This window comes from Helianthus annuus, chromosome 17 (assembly GCF_002127325.2).
Source record: "Helianthus annuus cultivar XRQ/B chromosome 17, HanXRQr2.0-SUNRISE, whole genome shotgun sequence".
Taxonomy (NCBI): domain Eukaryota; kingdom Viridiplantae; phylum Streptophyta; class Magnoliopsida; order Asterales; family Asteraceae; genus Helianthus; species Helianthus annuus.
In genome coordinates this window covers 96007638-96026060 of record NC_035449.2, presented here as the reverse complement: position 1 = coordinate 96026060, position 18423 = coordinate 96007638, and the positions used below count along the sequence as shown (strand labels likewise).

At 38.9% G+C, this 18423-nt stretch overlaps 1 long non-coding RNA gene and 1 other non-coding gene across 2 annotated transcripts; one reads left to right on the top strand and one right to left on the bottom strand.

Annotated features, from left to right (window-relative positions):
• The first annotated feature begins 5562 nt into the window (after nucleotides 1-5562).
• LOC110923601 lies at nucleotides 5563-6821 on the top strand. Its single transcript, XR_002584181.2, has 2 exons — nucleotides 5563-6173; nucleotides 6246-6821. It is a non-coding gene; the product is annotated as an uncharacterized LOC110923601 (long non-coding RNA).
• A 7656-nt stretch (nucleotides 6822-14477) lies between these two features.
• On the bottom strand, nucleotides 14478-14584 carry LOC118489488. Its single transcript, XR_004887508.1, has one exon. It is a non-coding gene; the product is annotated as a small nucleolar RNA R71 (small nucleolar RNA).
• Between the last annotated feature and the right edge of the window lie 3839 nt (nucleotides 14585-18423).

The following is an 18423-nucleotide window of genomic DNA, read 5'->3' as shown; positions in this document are numbered from 1 at the left end:
AGATTTTGAACTGCATAGGTAATTGGTAGATGTGACAGATTTACTATTCAATCAATAGTATCCAATAAAATCAGAACTAGGTTATTAGTAATTACAGAATCTGAATCCCGGAGTGCTCACATTTTCTCATCATTGTTTATTACAACTCAATCTCTTTCTTAATTGCAACTTGTTTCATGTGTTTTTAGTTCCATATCAGTTTTATAATCATCAGTTAGTTTAGTAAAATTTACAAACAAAACGTGTAACACTAACTACATGCTCCTCGTGGATTCGACACCCGACTTACCCTGTCTATAGGTAAAGTTAGGTTATTATTTTTTGAGTGGCCCACGACAGTCACATCAAAATGGCGCCGTTGCCGGGGAGCTAGTGCGCTTAGTGTTATATCTTTTATTTGATTTTTTTTTATTTATTTTTTTTCAGTACTACTTTTAGTTTGTTACTTGTGCAGCAACTATGGAATGGGATTATGATGTTGAAGCATGCTCATGTTGCGGGAGTCACAATCACTGGGCTCAAGATTGTCGACGTTCTTACCACCCGGATCATGGCTCCAGAGGATATCAAAATTACAATCAATCCGATAAAGGCGGTAACAAGCAGAATCGAAACGCAATTGAGGAAGATAAGATTTTAGAGTTATTCAAAACCCTCCTCAAGCATGTAGAGGAACTCACCCAGTCTCTCAAGTAACAGCAAAATATTAATGAATCACTTAACCAGCGAATTGAACAACTAACTAATCAGTTTGACAATTTTGCAGAAAGAAAAGCTACAGTTAGCCTGGTTGAGGATGCTGGATCAGAGACAGATAGAGATCCAGGGGAACCGCTCATCCCAATTCAACTTGGGGATCTCAAGACAGATAACGCTTCATTGAATTTTGGAGTTAGTATGAGTGTTCTTCCCGGGTATATTTATGACAGGTATGATTTGGGCCCATTGCAACAGGTTAATGATCCTATGGTTTTAGCTGAATACTCACGAGGAAGGCCCCGAGGGATTTTGAAGGGATTGACTGTAAAGGTAGGTGACTTTTATTATCCTGAAGATTTTGTTGTCTTAGATCCATATACAGAGAAGGAACAACTGAGGGTGATACTTGGCAGACCATTCTTGGCCACTGCAGATGCTCAGATCTGTTGCTGGAAAGGTACAGTTGATATGACATACGGGAGCCGTAAGCTTTCTATTGACTTCCTTTCACATTCTTTTGATTATTCATTTATAAATACTTGTTCATGGGATTTTGTTACTAACACGAGTTATTCTCGAGTGTGTGACGATGGCCCGAAAGAGAGTGTTGCTATGATTGACAGGTCTAAAGATGACAAGATCGTGAAGGATAAAGAGGCCAAGTCACCTTGGTGGCTCAAATTGAGAATTAAAAAGCAATTAGCCAAGCGAAAAAAGATGCCACCAAAGGAAGCAACCAAATCCAAGAAGAATCCCATAGAGACACGTACGGGCGAGTTATTATATTCTTTCGATGATACAGATCCAGATAACCCGGATCATTGGGATGCCATAAGAGATGATGGATGGATGTGGGATGATAACCATGTGTTTCATACACAGGGGATACTATATGAACCACCATGAGCTTAACCAGATACGGTCTGGCTGAAGACTATAAACTTAGCGCTCTCGGGAGGCAGCCCGAGGATGTAGAGTAGTGTATTTTTTTTCTGTTTTTTTTGTTTTGCGTGATTATTGTTGCAGGTTACCAGGTTAATAATTTCTACGGATGCAATGGTCCAAGTGTGGGGATGTTTGGTGAAATCCCAATACGTCCTAGTTGCAGTGGCGGACAATGCACGGATTAGAGTCAGTCAAAACTGTCCATACTCAATCTCCATTTGGACGGGGATGATCTGAACACTAATCGTAGAGATTGACCCGAGTACTTGTTGGACACGGCCGCGAATGAAATGCTATACGGTCGTGGTAGAACATGACGCGTGAGGATTCTACGCTTTAAACCAGGGTAGTCTGTTCCACTTTTATTATTGCATTTTTATTTTTGTTTTTGGTGGTGTTGAACTATTTATGTTTAGGGAATGTGTTTATGTTATTTGTGCTAGGGATAGCCACTCAGGGGGTTGTTAGTTGGTATTCCCGGGTTTTGTTTTAAAAGCACTATACATTGGGGACAATGTCGCCCAAGTGTGGGGATATGGGAAACCCGGGAAGGGAAAGGTTTGAAAGAGGTTGAAAGTGATTGAAAACGATGAAAACTGAGAAAAATTTGAAAATTTTGAAAATTTTAAAGAATTTCATCGCCTTAAGTGAACTAAATGGATACGAAAACCGAATGTTTCAATCACTAATGGGTTCCTTGCCGGTAGTAAACTAACATAGTCCCTTGTCATGGTCGTTCATTTAAGTTTCATGAGAGTAGGTCCGACAGGTGTTTTTAGGATAAAAGAATTGAGAAGAGATGTCTATTTAGGGGTAACATGCTTTAGATTGCATATGCTACATGTCGGTAACCTTTTACCCTTTCTTGGTGAGAATTTTGAGCCTGTAGAATGATAGAATGATTTACATTATGACTTCATTTGTTGAGAGCAGGCCGCATGTTATTCTGTGTTAGAACTTGTGTGATTTGATACATGCTGAGACTGTGGTTTGATATGTGCACGTAAATGATAAAGGCATTAGGATATCCCGTACACCTGTTTGTTTGTTTGTTTCGTGTTCACCTAGTTATTACCCTTAGTAGCCCTATTGAGCCTGTTTACCTTTCGTTTGTCCACCTATTGTGAGATGTTTGATACCGACCGTGAACGACAAATTATGAATAACTGATAAAAAAAAACAAAGAAAAGAAAAAATAGAAAAAGAAAAAAAGACAAAAATAGAGTTTGGTGAATATTGTTTACGTTCTTGGGTAGAAACCAACCCAAAAGTATGTTACATTTTGCAAATAAGTTGTTACGGTTTGGTCGTTTGTTTGTTCGCCACATAAAAATCTATAAATAAAAAAAAAATTTCCTACCCTTAGCCTAAGCCCAAAACCGAAAGTCCTTTTGATGCGTGTCGTGTTATATGATACAGTGGATGTATGATTGTTATACAAGCCTATGATTACAGAATTTCATGTTTGGTTTAGAGTGTATAAATGCTAGCACATTACACGCTAGTTCAGTTTTAAATCGAGAGGAGAGTTGATTGTGAGGGGCGTGTAGCATGTGTATAATCTTAAGCTTGTTAGTTTTGAATAGACAAGTCTTGAGTTTTAGAAGTTACATCAATTGCTTATCGGACTGTCAATCTTGATTGTGTCAGTCTATGGAACGGGTATAACTTGGGACTTAAACTGTTGCATTGGTATAGGGGTTTAGAGGTGTTGTTACCGTGGTGAGTAATTCCGGATTGGTTTGCTTGAGGACAATCAAAGATAAGTGTGGGGATGTGATTGATGCATTTTAGACACACTTTATTCTATATAAATCTTAATAGAAATGCATCAATAAGGATATGAAATATGCTACATTAGTGGGGTTTTGTATTTAGTTGGTTACGAAGAAAATGAGTTTAAAACGGTAGTTTTATAATAATAATAATAGTGATGAAAATAATAAATTACAAAGCTCACAATTTGTAAAGGCATAGTTATTATTATTAACTACCATTAATGATTAAATGGGTTTGTGATGTTACGAGTAAACAGGGAAGATATATATACTACACAATTAATTTTAGTATTGCAATGAATGAATACATTTAAGAGGTAATATATTTACTTGTGTAGTTAAGTGAAGTTTTGTGTAGAAGAGATCGCATGAAGACATGGAGTTTTGAAGTTTATTAAGGATATGGGATATTGGCTGCTTTTGTGGAAAGTGATTTTTAGAAGAAAGGCAACATCACGTGGAGGATCAAGACACATCAACCGCCATTTTGGATTGGAGTGATGATTGCGCAAGCAAAAGAAACAGGAGCCGGCACATATTCTAAAGACAAAACAACACATGCAAAGGGGCACGTGATTGTGTATGGTGGGCCAATTTATGGGTTTTAAAATCCTAAATTAAAATACATCTCATCTCTTGACAAGTGGGCTGGAGGAGACATATTGCTAGCAGCCATTAATTATTCTAGTGGACTTCTTCTTGGGCTGGATCCAAATCGATATTGGGAACAACATTCATTTTTTTTAGTGGGCTTCATCTCACGAAATCATTAGCAGCCATTAACCTTATTTTGAGCTGGGAATTCGTGGGGACAGAAGGATCATATATCATCGAATTAAAGGGCAGCCTCATCGATCATCACATCTTGACGACAACAGTGGGGATCGCATCATCATTCTTTGGCTCTCGAATCTCATCATCCTCATCATTAATCTACCACCAAGATCCGAATCATGCAGTCATCATTCTCTCAAGCTTTTGAAGATCGAACGACTATCATGAGTGGCTAAATCTCTTGTGGACACTTCGGGTGAATGATTCTTGTGAGACACTTTTAATTCTAGTTTCTGTTTTGTATTGAGATTTGGATTTGTAGTCGGGTGACAGCCGACTATTTGCATGATTATATAATTTGTGTGACAGACAAATCCTGAGTGACAGTCAGAGTTATAATTATGTGTTGAATCCAATTATGCTTTTGTTGATTGAATGATTCCTATGAATGTTTGTTTTAATATTTCTCTGATCAATTAATATTAAGATTTTGAACTGCATAGGTAATTGGTAGATGTGACAGATTTACTATTCAATCAATAGTATCCAATAAAATCAGAACTAGGTTATTAGTAATTACAGAATCTGAATCCCGGAGTGCTCACATTTTCTCATCATTGTTTATTACAACTCAATCTCTTTCTTAATTGCAACTTGTTTCATGTGTTTTTAGTTCCATATCAGTTTTATAATCATCAGTTAGTTTAGTAAAATTTACAAACAAAACGTGTAACACTAACCACATGCTCCTCGTGGATTCGACACCCGACTTACCCTGTCTATAGGTAAAGTTAGGTTATTATTTTTTGAGTGGCCCACGACAGTCACATCAACGGGCTCCGTAGAAAATTACGGGCCACTTACACTTGAGATGGGCTTGTGGGCCCTGGGCCCAAGTCCAAAACCCACAAGCCTAAACCTACACATAATATATCAGATCTTTTCAAGATCTTTTAAGATCTACACAAAATCTCTATAAATCTATACAAAATCTCTGCAAGAGATTTTTGTCTCACAAATTTGAAAAACATAAGAGCATTCACATCCAACCCATTATATTTTTACCCTAAATTACATTAAAAAACACTACATTTTCTCTCTCCTTTTCAATTAAATAATATTTTTTATACCTTTATCATTACCTTTTCTCTCTACTCTACTCACAACCACTTTCAAAATATATTAAAAAATTATAGGGGGAACAGTGTCCCCCCAAATATACAGATGAACAGTAACATTTTCTCTCTCCTCCACTCACAACCATTTTTTATACTCTTCATATTTCAAATACACCACACACATAATATGATTCCTTGGATGTGAATACTCTAAGATCTCTACTACATCTCAAACTCTCTATAAAAGACCCATACCCCTTCCACACTCTCGATTTAACCTGCAACCCACAAGAAGGAACTCATCTTTCCAATACACAGACATTTATTTCCTCAATCTCTACTCCTCTCTCTCGACTATATAAGAAACAAACAACAGAGACCTCATTCCTCCTCTGATTGTGACAGAAACCCAAACCAGACACTCACACAGCCACTCCCTTCCTCGCCGGCCGGTGAAACAGGTGGAGCCGTGACCGGCGGCAGCTTGTTCACCCGACAAACAGCCAACCCCCCCCCCCCCCCGTCTGTTGAAGAAGATGACCATCGAGTGGTGGTCAGCGGCGACCAAACAGAGAGCAGGAAGAAAGAGTGACGGCGGAGAGCCATCGTCGTGCAGCGGCGTGGTGACGGAACTAGTCGAAACACGAAGACGGAAGGAGAGAGAACCGAGAGAGAGGTTTTGATGACGGTGGGGTTCGTTCACCATTTCTTTTCCAGTAACCACGCACCTACACACCTCGTCTCTCTCTCTCTCTGATTTGGGTTACTGGCGTACGGCGGCGAGAGACGGAGAAAGAAAGAGGAAACAGAGAAAAGAGTGGGGAGTCCGACGGCGGTGGCAGTGGCTGCCGGAGGTCCGGTGAGTGATCGTACAGTTTAGTTATTTATTTATTTTATTTTTCTATTTTTCCCACCGGGTGATGATATTCAGATGTTAGCTCGGGATTTCGGACTAGGTTCAGTTTGGTTTAGAGTTTGGTTCAGCTTCGAAGCAGACACGGCTCGGTTCAGTCATGGTTCGTTCGGGTCAGGCATGGTCAACATAATTCAACGCTGGTCAACAACTCGGGTCTCGGGTCAGCCGCGGTTTGAGCTTTTCGGGTCACCCACGGGTTTGTTCGGATCAGATTTAAGGAGGGATTCGGGTTCGACTCGGTGCATTTCGGCTCGACTCAGTCCAACTCGGTTCGACTCAATGCATTTTGGCTTGACTCGGTCAACTCAGGCAAACCTGGTCAACTCGGTGAGTCGACTCGGTCAACTCAGTTGACTCGGTCAACTCAGTTGACTCGGTCAACTCAGTCAACTTTTTCGCGGTTCGACATGAAGAATTGGTAAATAATTAACATCGAGATTAATACTTACGTTTTATAATAGTTTTTGATGGATTACGTGAAAACGAGCTCAACCTGACTAACGGTTTTACATTTAGTGACTTGGTTTTAATATTTGGCGTTATGATATATTTGACGCAAACTATATATATAATATGTGTTGAATTGTTGAATCCCGATAAAAATAACAACAACTTGTGTTGTCGGGGCGTCCAAAAACAGAGGAAACTCTGTCCGTTTTTCGAGAAAAACCCGTAAACAAAATGTATTTCATAATAAAGCGAACTTTAGAAATTCGAATTAAATTCCAAAACAAATATGTTTATCACGATTGTTTTAAACAAAACGACGATACGAATATTATTCACAACAATAAATATAGTTATTATATTTATTCTAAATTTTGAACTCTCGACAATTCCTTTATAAAAATAAATATAGTTTATATATTTATTTCGAACATCAAATAACTCGGATTCCCGCTATTAAAATAAATATAGTTTATATATTTATTTCGAATAACAACACGACTTCTTTTTATAAAAATAAAGATAGTTTATATTTATTTCAAATATCCGACAAAACGAAATTGTTTTATAAAAATAAATATAGTTTATATATTTATTTCAAATATCGTACAACACGAATTCTTTTATAAAAATAAATATAGTTATATATTTATTTTCAAATACAATAACTCGACGATTCTTTTATTAAATAAATATAACTTTTTATATTTATTTCAAACGCCTAAACGGCATATACATATACTTTAACGAATATACACAAGACGCGATATATGATACGAGTTGTATATTATTTTCATATATTCGTTACATACACTTACAACTTCTCGAAGACGACTAACGCGACTATAACTAAATATTTATATATTTTTATATAAATATTTATACACTCTAAATCTCTCGAGTACTAAGTCTTTCTAAGACTTATTAGTTATTACTGACAATAAACAAACTAAACAAAGTTTAACTTAATCATTTTCGTTAAGTTAACAACTTACAGTCGAATCGTACGATCAACAATTCGGTAGAGCTCGATGACACGTAGTTTAGCTACGTCAATTTAGTTAGAAACTTATAAGATATTCCGTGTAAGGAATATTGTAGAATGCACGCTAGCAAGTCCCGTCTTGGAAACGACATCAGTCGTAATTAGCTAGCTTTGCACAAGGCAATTCAGGTGAGTTCATAACCCCACCTTTTTTACGGTTTTACATTTTTATAAATGTTTTCGGGGTGGAAACACATGCACGTTTTGCAGAAACACACAAAGTTTTCGACTAACAAAGACTGCATATTTTAGACAAAGCACGTATTGCAAGAACATACAAAGTTTTTGAACGAACAAAAACTCATATTTGAAAATCATATTACGAATGGATCTCGAGGAACTCAAATGATTTACGAATGGATCATACGAAATATACCGGTTTTTACAAAACAAAAGCGTATTATCGAAATGTGAATGATTTTCATAACAAGGGATGGGATCGTCTAGTGATAATAATGGGACTGGGTTGGTCTGCGTTTGAGAAACGGGACTCCCAGTGGGTACATGTTACAAGATGATTACATACAATTACAATTGGTATGGTTAGCTAATGAAGGGTACACTTAGATCATGTGAGTGGTGGATACAACACTTAAGTCCCTTAATCCTCATTGTAGGACCGAGGGACATGAGTGATAGATCTATTTGGGTGTAGCGAGCCCACACCCATGCGGACCAGGGTGGCCCATGTGGTGACTATGTCTTCTTCCCGGAGACAAATTTGCTAGGTTTGAGTTTTCCTGCATCACTTCACACATATCAATGGCCTTGCAAACCATTGGTGATCTCTTTTTCCTTGTTGCTTTCATACCGGGGTTTTACAAATTACATACCATGTTTTATACAAATTCAAAGCATAGGGTTAGGCGGGCATAAAGTCAAAGTCAGGGTGGGCATTGACGGTTATACAAACTTTACAAATACAAGAGTTTACAAATACATGGTTCTACGAACATAATGCGTTACAAATACAAAGTTTCTATATAACTTGACAAGAAAATGATTTCTAAATTCGTTTTCTCAATAATATTTCACAAACTGGTTATTCAAAAGATTTATTTCAAATCTTTTACAAACAAACTATGAACTCGCTTAACTTTATGTTGATTTTTCGCATGTTTCTTTCTCAGGTTACTTTTCAGAAACCATGGCACGGTTGGAATAGGAGAACCATGTGGAGTCGAGTAATTAGTGGCGTTCAATTTCTAGAAGTTTTAGCTTATTTTGCTTCTGCTGTGCAATGAAGATACCAGTCCAGTCACGCCAATGCTCTGATATTTCGGGGTGTGACAGATTGGTATCAGAGCTATAGGTTACATCGAATAGGGTTTTCTATAGAAATACCTAGGCTCTAACCTCATCTTTTCTCTGGGACTTAGATCATTAAGACTTTGAATACGTACAGAACGCCTAGTACTCGAATATGGTCTCCAACTGTTGCCGAAAAACAAACAGTCAAAATTTTGTTTTCAAACATACGCTATTGTGATGTTTCATACATGGTACACAAAAACAATTACATACAATACATAAAACTCTGAGAGTTTAGGAAACATGCATTTAAGACCTTCGGAAACTTATGTTGAAGTTCATTAAAGATCGTCGCGTAGGAACCACGTTTATTAACTCGGACAAACGCCATTACTATGTCGTCTTTTCTATTTTAGTTAACCGAGCAGATAACCTACGCAAAACGAAGCACGGGCGTGCAAATTACATGAAACTCAATCAACACGTCAACGGATGTCGGAGTACATCACATTCTACGCGGAACGAAACGCTAGTGCACATGTATACGTGAAACTTAAGCTATATATTAACGGAGGTTGAAGTACGTCACATACGACCTTCGAGGTGAAGTCACCGAGAAGACACTGTGGAGCATTTCAGCGATGATGCTAATCCTGTCAGCACGAAAACTATCGATCAGGAAGCGGCGGTTTGGCACGCGGTCCTGCAAACGACACGAAACACGCAAAGGAGAAGACGTATGTCTCCGCATTCCCTGACTCAATAACGACGAATACCTATGTCCGACATTTCATGGTAATGTCACCTAACAACCGGACATCACATGAAACCCCAGGTAAAGTTCTTAAATTTCCTTTATTGAAATTTCGACTTTCACATTTACTGAGTAGATTTTCGTATCTCTACTCCTTTTAATGGTCATTGTATCACGATCATTTCTTTCAGTATAGCGAATATTCATTTGCTTCATTTCTTGAAAATTCATAGGTTACACATGCATCGGTTTGTTACGCATGTGGTTTCGTTTCAAATAAGCGCTTCATCGAAGTTCAAATATTATTTCGCTAAATCTAATTATTGATTTGTGATTCGAATGACCTGCATTATTGTAACTGTTGGCTCCTTTGTTACCAAGTCAACACACTTTCTTGAAAATTCTTTTCTTTTCAAGTTACATACATGGTTTTTCGTTGTGACCATGCCGAAAGTTTTCTTGTCGATACATGCATTTATTGTCGGCTTGCGTCAAACCAAGTTCAATTGTTTGAACTTGTTCATTACACACATTCAATTCAAAACACCATATGATGTATTGAAAACATCACATTCAAATTCGTTTTAACAAGCGTTTCATTTGCTCCGAGTCGTAGTGGACTTGTTTGGTCTACGACTCCACTAAGTCGTTTGTTGATTTCAACACCTTGTGGTGGTGTTTTCATTAACTTGAAGCTTGCGCTAATCTCGTTTACGCATCTCATGCACGGATTTAATAATTTATTTATTGATTTGCTTTAAATCCGCTTTTATTTATCATATTACAGCAGTCTTAACACAATTGTGTGTTAAGGCAATGGTACACAAATTCATTCTATATCCCGGTGTATCTACTAACGGTTCTTTCATTATCGATCGAATGTTTTGCGATATTCATTGCTTCTTCATCTTTGATCGAAAACATTATTTCTTTGATGTTCCATTTTCAACTGAAAATCATATGATGTCATTTGAAACAAACTTTCAGGTTCACTTTATTACACTTTCATTTGGTTTCAAACACGGTGAATTTGTTTGATCACATCTATTATTGAATTATTTAAGTCACTACGACACCTTGTGGTGTCAGTACAAACTTGTAGCTTGGGCTAATCATGATTGAGCGTTTCATGCAAAACACAGGTGATACTTATTCGATCACCACTATATTGAAATCGTTTCATTCTCTACGACACCTTATGGCGTCGGTATAACTTGCAGCTTGTGCTGATCACAACCGAGCGTTTCATACAAACTATTACATTAGAGATTGTTGATTCTAAGTTCATCCAGTGGATGTTATTGCTTCTAGAACTCATTTACATGTAAACGTTCATATGGAATTCGATTGGTCGAAGTTCCTATTCTTTGTTGGACTCCTGTTAACTTAGTCACACTAGTGACTATATCTATACATCTTGTTTTCCTTTGACATCAACTTTTGAAACACATTTCTTTTAAACCGTTGGGTTCTTATTGTTGAGGAATGTCCTTGGATTCATATGATTCGAATAAGTCTTGATTCGATTTCATTATCTTTCACTTTGATACTATTCGTATTTACATACACATAACGTAACTCTAAGGAGTTAACGTAGTCTAAATTTCGAGGACGAAATTTCATTAACAGGGGGAGAATGTGACAACCGGTGATTTACGGCTCTTAATTACGTGATTAACGCGATAATAAATAGTGTTTACGACGCTAATTAACTGAACCAGGCCCTTGGAGTGCCCAGGAACGTTTATTCGACTATACAGTGCGCGTGTGGTGATTTACGGTAAATCTGCTGAATATTACGCGACAACGAACTGATACCGTGCAGAATACTGACAACGCCGACAAATATTACATTTTTACGATATATTCTAGCTTCGTAATTAAATTTTAGCAATCGTAGTTGAAACCGGCTCAAAAAACGGATTAAAAACAATACACGAAGCATTTTACGCGCTTTTTATGCAAACAACGACTACCGACCATATTTTATGTATTCTAATACTAAAATTTTATCTTTTGACGTTAAACGGAGTTCAGGTTTTGTTAACGGGCTCCGTAGAAAATTACAGGCCACTTACACTTGAGATGGGCTTGTGGGCCCGCCCAAAACCCACAAGCCTAAACCTACACATAATATATCAGATCTTTTCAAGATCTTATAAGATTGATGTGTGTAAAATACAACATATAAATTACATCAAATGAGGCATAAAACTAACCCTTTTTAAGTACTAATGTTGGAAAAAGTGTGTTTTTGTCTTCCTTTTGTATTTTCAGGATTAAATGAGCTCAAATTAACAAAAGAAGCAAAACGACAGCTAAATCTAACATAAATACAAGAAAAGGAACAAAAGTGGATTGCCCGACCCCTCGACAGCATCCTCCCAAGCAAAACAAGGAAGACAGAAGGCTGAACACGCCCCGTGCTCAGCGAGCACGGGGCCGTGCCCAAGAAGTAGCAGAAAAGACAAACCTATAGAAGCTTCTATTGCTCACCACGGGGTCGTGCCCAGTGAACACGGGGGCATGCCCAAAGTACTGCAGGCGCATTAATTGTAATTGCGAATTACAATTAATGAAGAGAGATAGTGTCAGACAGGCACGGGGCTGTGCCCAGCGGACACGGGGCCGTGCCCAGGCCTCTGTTCAGCCTATAAATAGGAGTGCTTGGATTCATTGCAACTCATCCCTTGGCACATCACCTCTCTAACACTTCATCCACCACCCACCACCATCACAACACCATCACCCACCACCATCATCCATTGTCCGTCATAGAGTGTGTGAGTCGTCTCGGGATCCAAGATTGATCGTAAGAGTTCTTGACAATCAAGGCCATGTTTGCCTAAGTCTCTTACATCACTTGGTGAAGAAGAGTGTTTAGTATAATACTTTTTTATTTTTAATCTTTTGCACTTCTTAATTGGTTTTGTATTAATGACTTTAATAACTAGTTTTTTATGTTGAAGGTGATTCTTCCTTATCGTTTGTCCGTGGTGTCTTGGCATTATTTTACTGTCTATATAAAATAAAAGATTTTCACCATTCATATCTCCACGGTCTATATGGAGGTATGTTGGCTACCTGGTCGGGGGTTAAGGGAACAGTTTGGTAAGGGTCTTGCCCTTGTTCAGCGTTTAGAGGTCCTGCAAGGGACCTGGGTCAAATTTAGTAGGACCTCCTTCAATACCCAAAGGTATTGGATGACGGGGGTCCAAACTCTTTGATCCCCTCATAAGTTAACTACTATTAATACTATAATCCGGCTATTTAGGACTGTATCACTGCTGACTCAGACTACTTAGTCGAGGGTAACGTCACCTCCAAAAGAGGGGCCTACCATAATTTGCATTAATAACTTAATTAATTATCTTTCAATAATCCGACCCTTTAGGATTGTATCCTTGCTGACTCAAACTACTGGGTTGAGGGTAACGTCGCCTTCAAAAGAGGGGCCTACTACAATAACTAAGATAATCTCTTAAACAAGTGCAAAAGTGCGAAAATAATCAAAGGTTATACTAATACACGAGTCGACCAAATGATTCATCTTGTTTATCTGTTTTATTTTTATTTTTTTTTCAGCATTTAGTTAGTTTTATTTTCTTAGTTTAAAAATATTTTTCTAACATTTTGATTTGATTAGACGTTGAGGATAAACCGGTACTTAAAGCTTTTGTATCCTTGGACGACCTCGGTATCTTACCAACACTATACTACGTCCACGATGGGTGCACTTGCCCATATGTGTGTTTAGTGTTAGTAAATATCGTGTTTTATAAATTTAAAACTTGGCTAAAAAGTGTAAAAATGGCTTAAAATATATATCTAAAATATATTACACTACACAAGCATCAAGTTTTTGGCGCCGTTACTGGGGACACAAGGATTTTAAGAAAGTTAGGAATCAAAGGCCTAATCATTTTTTTATTTTCTTTTTAATTTTTTTAGGATTTTCTTAATTTTTCAGCTTCTGCAGAGCTCAACACGGGCCGTGCCTGGTCGGACACGGGCCGTGCCCAGCAGTGTTACTGGCAGTTTTTAGTTTTCCGAGTTACAGAAGGCTGACCACGGGGCCGTGTCGGTGCAACACGGGGCCGTGTCCAACTCTCCAGTAACAGGGATCCGGAAAACAATCACTGTAACTCCGACCACGGGCCGTGTTCACTGAGCACAGGGCCGTGGTGAACCTTCTGACCAACATTCTTTTTTGTTTTTGTTGCAGGACTTGGAACCAGACGCCACCTCTACGTAGTGTATGAGCTCTAGTTCTAATAAAGACATAAAAGAACCTCTAGAAGAACCCGAACGCTTTCTCAGAAAAAGACTAAAAGCTAAAAGCCAAGAGAAGGTTTCGGGGAACCCACTTCCAATGGCGGACCAACGTACCCTCATGGATTATATACGACCCACCGTAGGTAATCTCGGCGCCGCTATCAATGCACCGAATGTTGAAGCCAATAACTTTGAACTTCGGCCGCATTTGATACAGATGCTTCAAAACTCTGCAACCTTCCATGGGCTTGCGGACGAGTATCCCCATCTACATATTACTAATTTCTTAGAAATATGTGATACCTTTCGGATCAATGGAGCATCAAATGACGCCATCCGCCTCCGAATGTTTCCTTTTTCACTAAAAGACTGAGCAAAAGCTTGGCTTAACGCCCTCCCAGCTGGATCGGTAAACACCTGGGATGAACTAGCCCAAAAATTTCTATATAAGTATTTCCCTCTCGCTAAAACGGCTAAATTAATGACTGAAATTAATACATATTCACAAGAGGACGGGGAATCCTTATATGAAACTTGGGAAAGGTTCAAGGAGCTATTGCGAAAGTGTCCACATCACGGCCTTGCGATATGGCAACAAGTATCCACTTTCTATAATGGGTTGTTGCCACACACAAGGCGTACACTTGACTCTAGCTCCGGGGGACTTTTAGGTAATCACCGCCCGCATGAAATATATAATCAAATTGAGGAAATTGCTCAAACCAATTTTCAGTGGCACACCCCCCGAGGCAATAAATCCATTGCCCCGGGCGCCCATAAGGTTGATGAAAGCACTTCTTTACAAGCCCAAATCGAGGCCCTTTCTTCAAAAATAAAAAAGCTGGAAATGACAAAAACGGTCTCGGTTATGGCTTGTGAAGGGTGTGGTGGGCCACATGAAAATTGGAGTTGTATGAAAGAAACAGACGATCAACAAGAATCGGTAAACTACATTGATAATAGACCAAGGCCGTCGGGTCCTCCAACGGGCACCTACAACCAAGGATGGCGAAATCACCCTAACCTTGGTTGGAGAGAACCCGACAAAGGTAGTAACCAACAAAGCGTAAACCAACGAACAAACTTTCAACAACCAAGAAATGAGTCACAAAATTTCCCTCAACAACAAGGTGGACGAGAAAGTCTTGAAGATACTATATCTCGCCTCATCTCCGACACTGAAAAGAAAAACTCGGATAGGTTTCTACAATTAGAATCAAATTTTAGAAATCAACAAGCTAGTATTCAAAACATCGAAAAACAAATAAGTGAACTAGCACAAAATTTCTCCGAGAGACCACAAGGCGCGTTACCAAGTAATACCGAAACAAACCCAGAGGCGCAAGTTCATCTCATAACACTACGGAACCGCACCGTGGGTCCTACGGAAGGCCCGCCGCCTACCGAGGAGACCGTAACACCGCCCCTACAAGAGAAGGGTTCCCCTCCCTCACCAGAGCCTACCAAGGCTCCTCGAGTTTCGTACCCCGGTGGGTTAATCCGTCAAAAGACCAATGAGCAATTCGCAAAATTCGAAAGTCTACTAAAACAATTGCATGTCAACATTCCTTTCATTGACGTCCTAACCCAAATGCCTAAATACTCTAAGTTCATGAGGGACTTCCTCACTCATAAAAGGAAAATTGAAACACTGCAATTAGTTAACTCAGGCGAAGAATGCTCTGCCCTCGTACTCAACAAACTCCCCCAAAAGAAACTCGATCCCGGAAGCTTCACAATTCCTTGCTCGATCGGGGACTCCCCCGTTCGTAATGCACTAGCCGACCTTGGGGCTAGCATTAACCTCATGCCCTCATCAATGTTCAAAAGACTCGGCCTAGGAAAAACGAGTCCTACAAATATGAGCATACAACTTGCTGATCGATCCGTCAAATTCCCGCAAGGTGTCATTGAAAATCTCCTAGTCAAGGTCGACAATTTCGTCTACCCGGCCGACTTTGTCATACTTGATATGGAAGAAGACACCGAAGTCCCCCTCATACTAGGGAGACCATCTCGCCACCGCACAAGCAGTGGTAGACATGAATGACGGAACACTCACTTTAAAATATGGGGATGATGAAGTAAAGTTCGGGGTTGGGAAGAGAATAGAGGACGATGACCCGGTCAATTACATGAAGGTTATTGATTCGAGTTTGGATTATGCTCTCCGACGGTGCAACATGGGATGCAAAACATCCCGCTCAGAAAACATATAACCTTGCCTTGGGTCTAGCCAAGGACCCTTATAAACGTGGCGCACCACGGAGGCAATCCGCGGAACTATCCTTAGTTTAAGTTTAATCTTTTAGTTTTAATTTGCAGGAATAAAACACACTCATGGTGGTCAAGGATGACAAGGGAAACAAGAAACATAACCCCATGCACAAAAACAGGGCCAACCGACAACAATTTCTTCATTACAGTAAGTTCAGCACGGGCCGTGCCCAGCCAACACGGCTCCATGCTGAACATCCTGCAGACAAATGCCCAGTTCAGGTAACTGGACACGGGCCGTGTTCACCGAACACGCCCTCGTGTCCAGGCTTCTGTTTCTTTTCTTTAATTATTGTTACTGGCACCTGAACACGGGGCCGTGCCCGGTCCCCACGGGGCCGTGTCCAGACTGCCAGTAACATAAAAATTTTGCTTTTAACACCATTTGACACATTCAATCAACCTAAAAATTTATTTTTGGGACACATTGAGGACAATGTGTAATTTAAGTGTGGGGGGGGGGGATGCTAAAACCTTGAATTTTGCAAGTCCTAATAACAAGCCTTACACAACTCTATTGGAACTGCTAATCACCCCAAATTTTTTCAAAAAAAATTCATTTTTTTTACTTGTCTATGTTTTAGTTGGGAATTCTAAGTCTAACAAGGTTATATTTTTACAAATTTACAACCGATAGCGTCGTGATAAAAAGAACCAACATAAGAAAATTATGAAACGGCATGACAAGCTTAGTTAAAATTTGATTATATATACTTGATCACATAAAAAACCCATTCCCACAAAAGTGAGTTTTGAGCCTTTATTGAGCATACAAATATACATCTTTATGCTAAATGCTCATTTTTTCGTTTCTTGTGTGAATAGCCGCTTGGTTCTTACGACTCTAGAACTTGCCATGACAATACATTCCCGGTCCTTACCAACTTAAACCCAAGTAAGTAAATGATAGAGGCATTAGGACTAACCCTTTTTCTTTCAACACCATTATTTTTATTTTTCTTTTCACCTACCCAAAAATTCCCCCTAGTTAACCCCTTTGAGCCTAAACCTTTTCATTTCTTAACCCAAAACCTTTTTTACCCACCAAAAATCCTTTTTATTTTTACCTTTTATTTTAGTAACAAGCTCGGTTTTCGTGTGACTACGAAAAAAAAAACATATTTTACAATGAAGTTGGAAATAAACAAATAAAGCTCCTCAAACAAAAGCTTGTTTGAATAAATACTTCATTAAAAATAAAAAGTCACAAAAACAAAATGTTTTACGAAAACCGACGCTTTTTACGACTTTCGCCCTTTTCTACTAACCACTAACCCAACTAACCACCTTTAGCCCAAGCCTAACCCTTCACCCAAAAAAGTCCTCTTGATATTTACAAATGTATAAAGTTAAAAAGGAGGAGGACTGATTGCTTGGCAAGCTTATGGTAGGAATAAGTTCCATTTCGCTCTCGAGTGATTCACTAAAAATACATCTTCGGCTGAATGTGAGTGATTTCCCCCGTGAGGTATGTGAACTTGTATATAAATGGAATTTTAGAAAGGTATGTTATGCCTTAATAAATAATTTATCTTATGAACAGTTTTTAATAAATCATGACGAATAGTATTGTAAATAAATAAAAATAAAACCTAAACAATCTTGGAAAATCCCGACACTCTATGACAAGCCCAAAACCTTCTCTTCTACCCATTCCATTTGGGAGTGTAAGCCACATATTAAAGAGTTTTGCTTGAGGACAAGCAAAACTTCAAGTGTGGGGATATTTGATGTGTGTAAAATGCAACATATAAATTACATCAAATGAGGCATAAAACTAACCCTTTTTAAGTACTAATGTTGGAAAAAGTGTGTTTTTGTCTTCCTTTTGTATTTTCAGGATTAAATGAGCTCAAATTAACAAAAGAAGCAAAAAGACAGCTAAATCTAACATAAATACAAGAAAAGGAACAAAAGTGGATTGTCCGACCCCTCGACAGCATCCTCCCAAGCAAAACAAGGAAGACAGAAGGCTGAACACGCCCCTGTGCTCAGCGAGCACGGGGCCGTGCCCAGTGAACACGGGGGCGTGCCCAAAGTACTGCAGGCGCATTAATTGTAATTGCGAATTACAATTAATGAAGAGAGATAGTGTCAGACAGGCACGGGGCCGTGCCCAGCGGACACGGGGCCGTGCCCAGCGG